We start from the raw sequence: 15,052 nt of genomic DNA, 5'->3' as shown, positions 1-15,052 counted from the left end.
CAGTCTTCAATGCTGGGAAAATGAAACATGCATAAATCTACGTCCTTTGGCGCTATTATGTCAACCGACGCAATTTATGACCGCATCTAAGATATTTTCCCGAGGGGGATATCTCTGCGTAAATAAAACCTATTGGTAGTTACAAACAAGTATAATATATCACTGCTAATATTATAAATATAGTAGTTCACGTTTTGGGTAGAAGAAACATTTTTTGCATCATCTATATATATAAAACTCAAAGGTGACTGACTGACATAGTGATCTATCAACGCACAGTCCAAACCACTGGACGAATCGGGACTAAAATATCGCGTGCAGGTAGATGTTATGACGTAGGCATCCGCTTAGAAAGGATTTCGATCAATTTTACCCCCAAGGGGATAAAATAGGGGATGAATCATTGTATCAAACTTTGTCAATTTTGCAGCGATTTAGCTGAAATTTGAAATGATAATAGTTTTTACTCTATTAATACATAGGATACTTTTCAAAAAATAAAAATCCATGGTTCCTGCAAAATTTGTGAAATACTGAACTCCACGCGGATGAAGTCGTGGGCGTCCGCTAGTCCAAAATAAAATAATACGTATACGAATATACGTAACTGACTGCTGCCTTTACTGGTTCTAAAGAAAGTCTTGCGGTTTCATTGGAAATACGGGGATAAAATATAGCCTATGCTACTCCTTGACAATGTAACTTTCTATTGCTGAAAGAATTTTTCAAATCTGTTCAGTAGTTTTTGAGTAAATTCGATACATACACAAATTTAATTATTTATTTAGAAAGGAAAACTTACTAAATACAGAAAGAATAAAGTAGCAATATAAAAAAAGATCGCAGATTCGCAAATAAAATCTTTTTTCTTTATAACTTTATAATAGTACACGTATAGAAGACTATTTTGTTATGGGATTTCGTGTTTCTTTTTTATACCAAAAAATCCATGATAAATAAATGGCGGTCGTCCGTTAGTCACCTGTCTTTTGAAGATGTCTAAACTCTTGACATCAAAAGATTTCGATTCATAATATCGTTACCAGTAAAACAAAGTCTGGAATATTAAAACGAGGGAAATGTTCAAGAAATTTTCCATGAGAAAAGTAATTTCCACGCAAATATTCGCGGGCGGAAACTAACTAAGATGTACCAAAGTAGTTGGTTAACAACATCATACAAACGTTGCGTTCAACTTAGAGTAATACAAAGATAACTTCATGAGTAAAATCAGCTTAATAACTTTGCAGAGATAAAGTACAGTATGAGTAAAACAACAGCCTCATTAGTTCAGTGATTAGTGGCTTTTGTAGTTTTGTTTTAGTGGTAGTAAGTATTAAAAGACTTCATAGATGCGAAATCGCCCTGCCTATCCCTGAGGACTCATTACCTCCTGTATAGTAAATTATTTCCCTTTTTGTACCTATTGTGCATACCCCAGCTAAAAACTTGTGCACGCCACTGGTGATTAGCCTTTTTGTCTTCGGGCTATGAGGTCATGGTGTCGAATTCTGGTTATGAAGTATTGAGATTTTCTGTCTTACAAGAATTTTTAAAACCAACTAGGAGTTGGGAAGTTTGTGGTGTAACACACCCCAGTGTCTTGGAAAGTACACCAGCTGTCGGTTTCGTTTATTAACATCACTATCAATTATAGTGATATCACTATCAAGTGTAGTGATAATCATTTGATCGTTACAAAATGAACAATTAATTAAAGGACTACTAAACCTCAAGATTGGCAGCACGCCTAAAATCAAATCAAAATCAAAAATCATTTATTTCAAGTAGGCTCAGTTTACAAGCACTTTTGACACGTCAGTTGACTATTTGTAAAGATTCTACCACCGGTTCGGAAGGCAGGTTCTGCTGAGAAGATACCGGCAAGAAACTCAACAGTTGCTCTTTTGAAAAAGTCATACAGTATTATAATTTACAATTAATAACAATTACTGTTTACATTTTTTATAGATTTACTTTCTGTGTGAAGGTGGATGCTGATCCAACGACCTCCAAGCATCTTTATCATTAAGGAACTCATCAATGTTGTAGTACCCTCGACTAAGTAGATGTTTTTTAACACATTGCTTAAAGCTATGCATTGGCAGGTCCATCACAGTCTTGGGGATCTTATTATAGAAGAGTACACCCAAACCTACAAAAGATTTTTTAACTCTTTGGAGACGATATGCAGAAATAACTAACTTATGCCCGTGTCTAGTAAGACGTGGGTTTAAATCTCCTTTTCGTTTGTACAAATTAATATTTTGTCTTATTTTGCCTATAAAGCAAACGCCTATCCCTATAGTCATCATCATCATCAGCAACCCATATTCGGCTCGAGCTCGAGTATCTTCTCGGAATGAGAGGGATTAGGCCTTAGTCAACCACTCCGCCCCAATGCGAATTCACACACGTAGACAATTGGGAAAATTCTCATTGTATGCAGTTTTCTTCACATACTTTTTCGTTGCCCGTTTGAGGCACGTGATATTTAACCAGCCTCCCACCAGTCAAAATTTATTATTTCAAATAAGAAATCTTAATCACACGTGTAAGATTCCTATTAGACTGACGATGATGAATAACTTTGCAAAATTCTAGCTATCATTGTATCTACATTAACGTGAAGTAGACAAAACAACTTGGAACAAGAGTGTGTGTACTTTAGACGCATGTCATTCTGCAAGTGCGGAGCTTAATGACCCTTGACAAAGAATCTCAGAAACAACGCTGAAAACATTCGTACGTACGAAGCCATAATAATTAGGCGTATACTGGAGTAGGCACTTAGGTATATCTCTAGTAAAGCTTCGTGTAAATCTTACATTCAAAAACCTTAACCGCTCCCTTTACGCTATTAATATGTCAAGCGAAGCGATTTATGATCACATGTAAGAGATTTTCACAAGGGAAACCCTGAGAGTGTGTAAATAGTACGGGAGGATAAGTATGCATGAGATTGACAGATTTTGCTATTGTGTTTATTAAGAGTTATGAATGCTTTTAATAACTCTAGAAGTTTTTCTTGTGATCTGTCTATTACTCAACCTAAAACACGATCTGTGACTTAGCGACTTGGTGGGAAAAGTCAAGAAAGTCTGGTTGTATGGTTGTTGAAAATATATTCTAATAATTTTCATGCATATCCAATACCCGAAATTTCTCAGTGCCTGAAGACAAAGTCTTCGAATAGCGCGTGTTACCAGTACTGTTGACCTATGGTTTCGATACTTGGTGGCTAACTATGGGCCTCATAAGACGGCTCATAGTCACACAGTAGGCGATGAAACGAGATATTCTAGAAATATGTGCGTGATCGAATCAGAAATGAGTAGATCCGCAGAAGAGCCAAAGTCTCCGACATGGCTCAACGAGTTGCGAAGCTGAAGTGGCAATGGGCGGGGCGCATAGTTCGAAGAGTCGATGGACGTTGGGGTCGCAAAATACTGGAATGGCGATCCCGCACTAGAAAGCACAGTGTTGGTTGACCCCCCATCAAGCGAGTCGCAGGGATTCGCTGGATGCAGTTGATGTAGGGACTTCCAAACGGCATCTATCCATCGGCTGATATGACGATGATGATGATGACCCTATGTCATTAAATCACTACTATGACGCCACACTTTCACGAATACCATAGTATTTTAACTAAAGCCCAGTAATGTAATTAAGTTTTTTTACATATATTTTTGTAATTATTGTCGAATGGTGACCGCTTCTGAAGGCTGATTTTAAAAGATTCCATCAACTAGTACTACTACTACTATTAAATTGTATAACTATTAATTAAGCAACAGTAAAGAAAACAGCTGGTTAGTAACAATTTTTGAAGAACTCCTCTCCTCCCAACTTATATTCGTTATTCAAATCTGTGAGAACCATTGAGGATCGTTGGTCGCACTTTATGGACACACATTGCAAAAATTTCGTTCAGTTTCTAATATTAAAGCAATACAAAAGAATAGCTAATCTGCTTAAGCACTTAGAGGCGAAGTAGTTGAACTACATACAAGAAACGCTAAAGGCGACGTCGAACAATGAAAGGGTAACCCTTGGACGTGCGTGACCACCGATTCAATGCAAATCCACTCCCATTCATTTTGTATAATAAAATCAAATGAGGGCTTTCTTAACACGACACTGGTCCGATAGAAAGTACTTTACTTTGTATGAAACAGCTTAGGCCAAACGATTTTTCATGTTGGCCTTTTGAATTAATCTTTTAAGATTAGCTTAACTTTGTTCTTTTGTACACCTGTGTTTTGCTTTGCTTCAGAATGTTATTATTCGTGTAATGCCTAATAAAAACATACCTAATATCAGCGGTGTATTTACCTCTCATCTAAAAAATTCCATGCGACGACACAGTGGAAATTTTTTTGGTTCGATATTTTTTCACAGTCCGCTCTCTATACGAATTTATAATTCAGAAACTTCTACACAAATAGATAAAATTGAATTATCTGTTTATATTGTCAATATAGTAGATTTTTGCTACAGTAAATGCATATTGTTATGAATGTGTTATTTTTGAAAAAAAAAGTTTTAATTTCTGTCTATTTTTTTTTGATTATAGAGAACATAGTCGCAAACGTATTCTAGGATTTAGCAGAATTGTAGCATGGAGTAGTAGTGGTACAGTTCGCGCGGCGAGAGTTTGGCTTTGACCTTCGGATGGAGGGGATTACTGCGCATGGGTACTGTCACGCACACAATACTTTTCCTTTTTTATGTACCAGGTTGGATATTTGAGTGGGTCAAAATTCATGTATAGTAATAATGCTAGAAAATAATACGAAGTAGATAAACTTCTTCATTTATTAAAACTATTGATAGTTATTTTACATATTTAAAATGTTTATACAGAGACAGCAATGAAAATTCTAAATAATTGTTTTTAATAAAATTATTTATTCCAAGATACATGTAAAATTGGTACATAAGAACAAAAGAAAACTTAAAATAATTATTAAATACAGTGTGTCCCTGGATAATCTGCAACACCAAAAGGGGGTAATATTAATATTTAACAAAAAAACTTAAACAAACAAACTCAACAAATAATAACAATCGACAACAATTAACGAAAATAGCAATTCATTTGTGAACGTGATTGTACAACAGGAGTGCGCGGTACGTCGTTTCGGTGCGAGAGGCAGGTAACGACTGGAGCGCCAATCAGAGCACCGCGCACCCGCCCCGCACCCCGCTAATGCCCGTTGATACCCAATTTCTGATTTCTGCGCAATAACGGTCAAAGCCAAACTCTCGCCGCGCGAACTGTATAGTGTTAGGCATCCCAGTGAGCCTGACAGGACATTTGACTTCCATCTCGTATTTCCATCCACTATTATCCCGTAATAGACCTGCGTGATGGATTGACATTGTCGTCAGACTTCATTACTTCATGCCGGAATACTGGACACAAATCTTTGAAGACAATGCTGATTTTCAAATAGGTATATTCAAGACATGACTTCGATTCAATATACTCGTTCGTTAATACTACTTTAAAAATATCTATAAAATTATTTTTTTTAATAGAATATGCTTTAAAGAAAGATTCGTAAACTTTAAAATAAATAAAAGGAAAGCCAAACGATAACTTTGTTAATTTGTCGTATATCCTAAACTATCATACAAATATTATAAACGCGAAAGTTTGTATGGATGTTTGGATGTTTGTTACTCATTAAGGCCGCTACTACTGAAGCGATTTGGCTGTAATTTGAAATGGAAATAGTTTTTACTCTGAATTAACACATAGGCTACTTTTTATCCCGAAAAATCCATGGTTTCCTAAGATTTGCGAAAACTGATGATTTTAATGATATGAACATTTGTTACTCTTTCACGCCTCAACTACTGAACCGAATTAGCTGAAATTTGGTTTTAAGATATATTATAGCCTGGATTAATACATAGACTACTTTTTATCCCTGAAAAATCCATGGTTCCCGAGGGATTTGTGAAAAATTAAATTCCACGCGGACGAAGTCGCAGGCGTCCGCTAGTATACTATAATGTAATACGAGTAGAAGGTGTATAAGTAACGAACGTAGGAATACGTAACGTAAATTATTGATGTATTATTAATATGATACTTAAGTTTGTCGTAAGGTTTTTGAACGTAAATTCTGTTATAGATTGTTTAGATTATTTTCATATTTCTATAATGCGCGAATATATTTTACAATGTAACTGAATATTCCCTTTATTTACGAAATAATAAGTATTAAAGACCTACCAATTACCATACCAAAATCTTAAAAATATGCATGAAAATAATGAAATACCCCATGAAAATAGTAGGTATCAATAGTTTTAGAAAATATTGCGAAAACGCATTGGTGCATACGGGTCAAATACGAAATCTCGTTTCTTCGAATTAGCGTTCCGGTACGATGTCGTGTAGAAACCGAAAGGGGTGTGGATTTTCATCCTCCTCCTAACAAGTTAGCCCGCTTCCATCTTTAGACTGCATCATCACTTACCATCAGGTGAGATTGTAGTCAAGGGCTAACATGTAAATAAAAAAAAAAAAAAAAACATGCAAAATACGCAAACTGTGTACATTATACATAGCAATAATAAAGAAATAGCGAAAATGACACGTACGCGCTGATTCGATACCATGTTGTGGTCAAGTATCGTGTTGAAACTGATATTGGATACTCGTACAATTATATTAATTAATGGTGTAATTGTTGAGCTGCTTGTACCAAACTGCTGAGTTACAGTCGGAAAATATTAATTAATTATTATACGATACACAGGAACTTGTGATTGGTACAAAGAATGACTTAATTTTTGTTTTAACATTAGCGTAATTTGAAATATCCACTTCGTCATCATCTGTCTATATCAGGTCTAATGCAGGAGTATGCGTCTCAGACAAGAATAGATTAGGAGATTTAAAAGTGGCACGTTTTGGAGATATGTCATCAACCTATATTCGGGCTCACTGCTGAGCTCGAGTCTCCTCTCAGAATGAGAGGGGTTAGGTCGATAGTCCACCAAGCTGGCCCAATGCGGATTGGCAGACTTCACACACGCAGATAATTAAGATAATTCTCTGGTATGCAGGTTTCCTCACGATGTTTTTCCTTCACCGATTGAAATACGTGATATTTAATTTCTTAAAATGCACACAACTGAAAAGTTGGACACACATGCCCCGGACCGGATTCGAACCCGCATCCTCCGGAATCAGAGGCAGAGGTCATATCCACTGGGCTGACACGGCTTGGAGATATGTAGAGTATACAATATACCTATAGTGTAATTTTACTTATTATGTTGACCTTTGCTTCCAAATTTACGTTATCGTGACACTTTGGGGTATCATACTTGACATTTTTTGTTTGTATAAGTGTCCTCTAATACATAGACCATTTACATTTTTTTTTTATTATTCTTTCCAAGTTAGCTCTTGACTACAATCTCACCTGATGGTAAGTGATGATGCAGTCTAAGATGGAAGCGGGCTAACTTGTTAGGAGGAGGATGAAAATCCACACCCCTTTTCGGTTTCTACACGGCGTAGTACCGGAACGCTAAATTGTTTGGCGGTACGTCTTTGCCGGTAGGGTAACTAGCCACGGCCGAAGCCTCCCACCAGCCAGACCTGAACCAAGTAAGAAAATCTCAATCTGCCCAGCCGGCGATCGAACCCAGGACCTCTGTTTTGTAAATCCACCGCGCATACCACTGCGCCACGGAGGCCGTCATCGCGTGACCACAAAAAAAATCCAAGGGGCAGCAGCTCATACAAAAAAGTTTCCATACAAAAAAGTTCGAGCCCCTTTAAATATCTATGAGGTAGATTGTACAGTCCTTGGTTATTTTTCAGCAAATGAGAGAGTTGTGTTAAGGGTGGGCGTCTAAGTGAACCGATACAACGTTTGTGCATTTACCACAATACAGGCTGTGATTAAGCTGACAATCGAAACGGGTACGGGTATCAGCCCAGTAATCCATTTACGCTGTTAAAATCAAGGCCTTTGTTCCGCTGGGCACTCCAGTTAATACCTGCTAATCAGTGGGTATTTTTGTTGTTATTCGGGGTTAAAACTGGTAGGCGTTTGTTTTGTGACCAATTTTCAGGTTTTGTTTTATAACCGTTTAATTTTTATGAATTTGACAATGGGGATGATGACTAGGTCTGAATATATTGATTTTTATGATACATTCGGGTAAATAAGGTCAATGTTAACTAATTTATACATAAAAAGCAATGATTGTCTGGATATTTGCAAAATAAATAAGATTATAAAATTTCAAAATCTATTAATTTTTTTATCGTCATTAGATGAAAATTCATACAGTTTTAGCTTCCTTACGTTAAATGTGACTTTTTCAATAAATGAACTATAAACATAAACGCACAAATAACAAAGATATTAGTAATTTTGTTTGAACGCCCATACAAACCTAACGATACAAGCAACAACGTCACCCCTATCCGAGAGAAAATCCTTTAAAGGCAGAATTATATTTGTCTGACGTGTCGTGTCGTGACGCATCAGAACAGAATCGGTATCATACATTTTGTATGCGACACATCAGAAGCCATCACGACATGTCACAACACATAAGTTGTAAACGTTGCTATACAAAATGTATGATACCCATTCTGTTCTGATGTGTCACGACACGACACGTCAGACAAATATAATTCCGCCTTTACGCCAGTTTCACCCTGAAGCGTAAGTCATTAACAGGGTTTTCACATCCTTAAAATATCAAAATACTACATTTTATACTTAGACAATTAAACTTCCAAAGCCACGACAGTCAAAACTTTATACTTGGTTACCGTAATACCTACCTACGAGATTAAATATGGTTGGCAAACTTTAAGTCTTCCTATAAAGTGGTATTCTGGTATGAGGTAGGTCTGGCTTGCAGGCTATCGGTCTGTAGAGTTGTGGAAGTCAGTATGCTTGACATAACACAACAAGTTGTATCAAAAAAACTCCGGTTAAAGCTTTCTCCATCGCCCGCGGTAATTATTAATATTATTAACGTCTTTTCTCCAAATAGAAGATCTGTGTAAAAAAAGACTTTCAAAGGGTTTTTTTACCTGATTTTGTAATTACTAGGGAAAAAAAAATATAAATCAACGCTCAAGTAATTCATTTACCGCGTAGGTAATTACTCCCAATCTCCAATAATTTAATTTACCCTAATCAAACATTCAACTCAGGGACGAAGTTTTTCTCGGCTTTTTTCTTCCTCATCGACTGAATAAGTAAGGGGATTTTGTAAGATTAGCCGAATCTATTAACGAGGGGGGAAATTCGCATAAGCAATGGGAGTTTTGTTTTTTCTGTATTATTTGGTAAAGAGATCGTTTATTATTAATGTGAATCAATTGTCGAAACACCCTCTTACGCTTTTAAGATTATGTATTAAGAGTTGTTAAGAAACATTTGAGTTAAGTAGAACATAATATAAACAGTATAGGCCTTTCAATGTAACAAATAACAACGACAAATCTCAAAGGAGGGAATCAACATAAAAAAAATAGAAATTGTTACTCTTAACAGAATAAAAAAATCTTCAAATATCCCCATGAAGAGGAAATGAATAAAACATTATTCGAATCATGTTTTTGGTACAATATTGAACAAGAGTCGTGTATTAAAAAAGTATATATTACTCTAATAATATTACTCTCATATTATGCATGGTATTTTGTCGGCCTAAAACTCTGTACTTCTCAAAATTACTTTTTTGCACTTTTGATCTACACCTAAATATAGTCTCGTAAAATATCTAAGCTAAAACATACTTCACACATGAGTTTTTACATCGTCATCATTTACAATCCATATTCGACTCACAGTTGAGTAAGAGTCTCCTCTAAGAATGATAAGGATTAAGCTAATAGTCCACCAAGCTGGCCTAAATCAAATTGGCAAACTTCAAACAGAATCAAGAAAATTCTGAGGTGTGCAGATTACCTCACGATGTGTTTCCTTCACCGTTTGAGGCACGTGATATTCAATTTATTAAAATAAACACTGAAAAATTAGAGATGCACGACCGCATTCGAACATACGCCCTCCGAATCAAAGGCAAATGTCATATTTTACATTAATAATTATAATGAATACAATATGGAACTTAAGCTAACTTATCCTAATAACTATACAAATCATGCCCACGTGGAATGGTGGCAAGAATTATAATTAATATACGAGTAAATCCTTCAAGAATAATTTTGTACATAAATGTAAATAATAATATCCAATTATATAGTATTTTAACTCTTTTGATATTACTGTAGGTACAGATACGCGTTTTCTACAACTGCTTCCTGCTAGATATATTACAAGTATAGAAGAATGATTTATAGGTTTGTGTTCGGTGATTGAATTGAGTGTTAGTTCTTTTCTACTTTTTGCCTCACAAAGAATTTGGGGTCATTATTAAAAACTACAGAAAGTTAGAAACGATTTGTCATTATGCACGCCATTGACGGTCAATCATTCTCGTCATCATAAGTCGAGCCGTCATGCACGCAGTGACCAATACACGATCAGTTATAGTCGTGAGTGCTGCAGAAACGTGAGAATAATTGATCGTCAATGGCGTGCATTACGATTTTTTCCAGCAGACAAAGATACAGGCAATAGGCAGTATTATATGTACCTACCTAGATATAATCTAAAGTGTTAATTCCCTCAGGGTGTACAAAAACAAATGGTGTTTTTGTTGAACAACGTCATGCAAATTTAAGTAGGCCTCCTGATTCGAATATAAAACAGCTTTTGTTAAAAAAATAATTGGGCTTATACAGCCTTAACCCGCTTGTGCCATCATCGTTCACGGTTACGCACATTGTAATGGTAATCAAAATTTTTATATTAATGTTATTTTATCTAACTGTAATAAATAAGTAAAAGCTGAAAAGGAAAAAGTAATCTAATACTTAAACGTTGCTCACGAGATTATCGCCATTGAAAACTACATTGACCATTGGAAACTTATCATTATCAAAATTCAAAAAATTCAAAATTCAATTTAATCTAATGGTGGTAATAATAGAGGAAAAATTACAATTAAAGTTACGAGGGTTCCAAAAGCGCCTTGGTCCGAGAAGAGCCCATAGCAAACTCCACAACGTTCATCATCATCGTTAACAGCCGATGAACGTCCACTCATGGACATAGGCCTCTTGCATGGATTTCCAAATACGACGCTGACGAGCCGCCAGCATCCAGCGGCTCCCTCCAACCAGCCGGATGTCCTCGGTCCACTTAGTGGAGGGTTGACCAACAGTGCGTTTTCCGGAAAATTATAATTTTTTTTTCGTTTCACCATAATCTCAGCATAAATTGAAGTTTTCGGGATGTTAACTCCTAAACATATGCCGCGAAGTTGCAACGCTCGAGTGGGCAACATACTTACAGAACTCATAAACATTAATTTTAAGACATTTTTGTAGGAAATTGAATTCTCTACAGTTCTTTTTTTTTTTATTCTTTACAAGTTAGCCCTTGACTACAATCTCACCTGATGGTAAGTGCAGCAGTCTAAGATGGAAGCGGGCTAACTTGTTAGGAGGAGGATGAAAATCCACACCCCTTTCGGTTTCTACACGGCATCGTACCGGAACGCTAAATCGCTTGGCGGTACGTCTTCGTTCGTTCGGGTTCTACTATAACTTTTTGTTATAATTATGTGAGATGTTGGATCATCATTATTATTCCGATAGTCATTTCAATCAATGGGTAAAGTCTTATTGTGAAAAGCTTCGACCAACACGAAGCATCCAAAAAAAATAAAAAAAAAGATGATGATGAGAAAATGATCAAAGACGGGCAACAGAAGGCAGGTAATCTTTGAATTGGTGTGTGTTTTGAGAAGCTTCAAAAACCTTGTAAGGTTTTTTAACTTTATACGTTATTACATATTAAATTAAATGAGAGACTATTATGTCTAATTGACCTATATTATCTAGTTATGTTTATGGGTTAATAAATTTAAAGAATCACTTATTAAAATTATACCTAGAATTATTCTATTCTTAACAATTATTATTGTTATGAAGTAATAATGGCTTTGATATTGATATTGACATATTATTCGCTCAAATGCTGCCTGCATGTGGGTATGAACATTTCTGTACAACAGGCTTTAGGCATAGTTGGAAGAGAAAGAAGAATTGGTCACATTTATGGTCAAACAATAAATAAAACAAAAGCCTAGATTTTTTTATTTATTTTAGAGAACTATTATTAACTATTTAATCGTCATAATGCATTTCTTACGTTATTATAAAAGAAAGAAATAAAACTCCGAAATAATGTATTGCAACAAAGTATTTCGCTTTATTTAGTAAAAACACTTTTAACACCCGAGGCACTAATTGCAGCATTAAAGGCGTCGCAAAATACCTTCTCCGTCGTTAAAGATGCCGTGACGCAAGCTATAAAGCTGGAAAATGCTTATGCAAATTATTTTACCTGTGCAAGTACTTACCTATAGCTTTTAGCTGTAATCGTGTGAGTAAAAAGATACAGTAATACCTTAATTTATTTATAATTTTTCTCTTTATTTATAAATTCATAAAAATAAATAAATAAAATAAAGAGTTCAGATATAAAGGGGGCCTTATCGCTCAACAGCTATATTTGACAGGCAACCTTATTATTAGAAAAAAATTGTATATTCAATTCTAAATTAATAATAAGGGAATTAAGATACTCTAAATTAATAATATTCAAAAAAGAATGTAATTTTTAGCTAACAATTTAAACCTATGTTCTTTTAAAAAGTAAAAGAAAAAAAATTGTAAGTAAAGAAAATACTAATAAAACTTAATAACATTAAGTTCAAAGATCAACTAGAACTAAACGCCAAGGATTTAGGATTTTTAAAAAACCTTTATTATTATTATTATTATTATATTAGTAGATATTTATAATAATAGTAGCGCCTTTAGTAGATTAACAATTATATGAACAAAATACCTATATAAAGAAAATCCTGCTTAATGACAAAAACTTTGTTGTGTAAATTAATTTAATTTACAAAATGTATTAAAATATTACGTAATGTTTGAAAAGCGTAAGGCGATGAATAAAACATATGGACGGCGGAAAATTTTCCTAAGTTCTTACTAAGATAATATTAATACTGTTTTAATACTGAGCTCCCGATGGACATGACCTTCATCTTAATATAATTTCCCTCGGGTCGTGTGGCAAACATGCCCTGTAAATTATATCAGCGTTAATCGTAAATTCTAGGTCTTATTGTTTAACGCATAGTAAGTAAAACCCTAATCAAATTTTAGTTAAATAATATTACTTGAATGTAATATTTATAAATTAATTTCAGTTAATTCAGGATCATGTCCTCTATAATATATATATAAATAGCCGCTTAGCTTTTTTTTCTGTTGTAAAATACCAATTTGGTACTTCATAGGATTACAATCTAGCCTACTTATGTGAATAATTAGTAATTTAACTTTAATCTAAACTTAAATAACATTCAATTATTACTTAATCTTAGTATTTCGCTAACTATTACGGTACTTGCGGTGACCCATCGAAAAATACCATTAAAGATTTTTTTAAGGAAACTCTAAGAGTCTGTAGCGAAGGGTTGGCACTAAGCTGATGGTCTGACGACTGTAGAGATGATTTCACAAATCTATGACATGACAGAACCCTTGAAACATGTATCTACCTTGTAAAGGTTTTTGGCTGATGGGGTGGGAAGCTTCGGTCGTCGCTAGTTACCACTCTACCGGCAAAGATGTACCGCCAAGAGATTTAGCGTTCCGGCACGATGTCGTGTAGAAACCGAAAGGGATTTTCATCCTACTCTTAACAAGTTAGCCCGCTTCCATTTTAGATTGCATCATCATGTGAGATTGTAGTCAAAAAAATGCCTTCACGATCTAAACTCCAGTACTGGCTACCGTAGTTACCCTCTTTCGATAATGACGAATAATGAATAGAGGATTAGGACCATAGTTAACCAACTCTATCTCTCCTAAATTGAGGTAAGTCAGGTCCTCGCAGGCTTTCGATCCATATGCTCGAATGGAAAATTCCGTGTTGCTTAACAACACGAAAATTAAAGCTTAATTTCTACATCAATGGACAGAAATAAAGATCAATTTTGCAATGATACCGGAAAGGGATTTCTGAGTCAGTGAGTTGAAACCGTTATTGACACTTTGACTGAAATTTATCTGATCGGGCATTTATTCGAAAGAAAAAATGTACAAATTATATTTTCGATCGAGTATCGAGCATGTGTCTTGTAAAACAAAAAATGGCTCGTCAAGCGTCAAGCGGTGAGCTTTTCATATTCGATGGTATATTGATGTAAATTTAAACAAAAATATTTTTAAATAATTTGTATTCCAATATTGGGTTTGTTTTCGTTCGAGTGTTTATTTTAATCATTTTCAATTTTCCTCAAGAAAATATGTGTTTCCAAAATATGCGATTGTTGTTGGTTATAATTTTTTCAATATCCTTTTCAACGACATTATATTGTACCTAGTCCTATCATTGTAAATCATTGATTTGAAATGTCAAATATATAATAGAACTAGCTGACACCGCGCGGTTTCACCCGCGTGGTTTCCGTTACTGTAAGAGTACGGGGATAATATATAACCTATAGCCTTCCCCGATAAATGGGCTATCTAACACAGAAAGAATTTTTCAAATCGGACCAGTAGTTCCTGAGATTAGCGCGTTCAATCAAACAAACAAACAAACAAACTGTTTAGCTTTATAATATAAGTATAGATTAATATATATATATAAGAAAAAATATAATGAAAATATAATAGAATAGCAAATGCCCGCTACTTCGTCCACGTGAAAAGTGTAAACTCATTCAATTATATTAACCCCATTATGTACCTACTTACATTTCAGAAGTAGAGTTTTTTATGACACAGTTATAGACTTATTACTTCATAAAAATGTTTGTAACATGCATTAGAGTCGCGTAGTGGATCTAAACTCCATCTAACGGGCGGCTTCAGACAGCCTCGTGACACAGTGGG

The sequence above is a fragment of the Bicyclus anynana genome, chromosome 7 (assembly GCF_947172395.1).
Source record: "Bicyclus anynana chromosome 7, ilBicAnyn1.1, whole genome shotgun sequence".
NCBI classification, from domain to species: Eukaryota; Metazoa; Arthropoda; class Insecta; order Lepidoptera; family Nymphalidae; genus Bicyclus; species Bicyclus anynana.
This window is presented reverse-complemented; position numbering follows the sequence as displayed.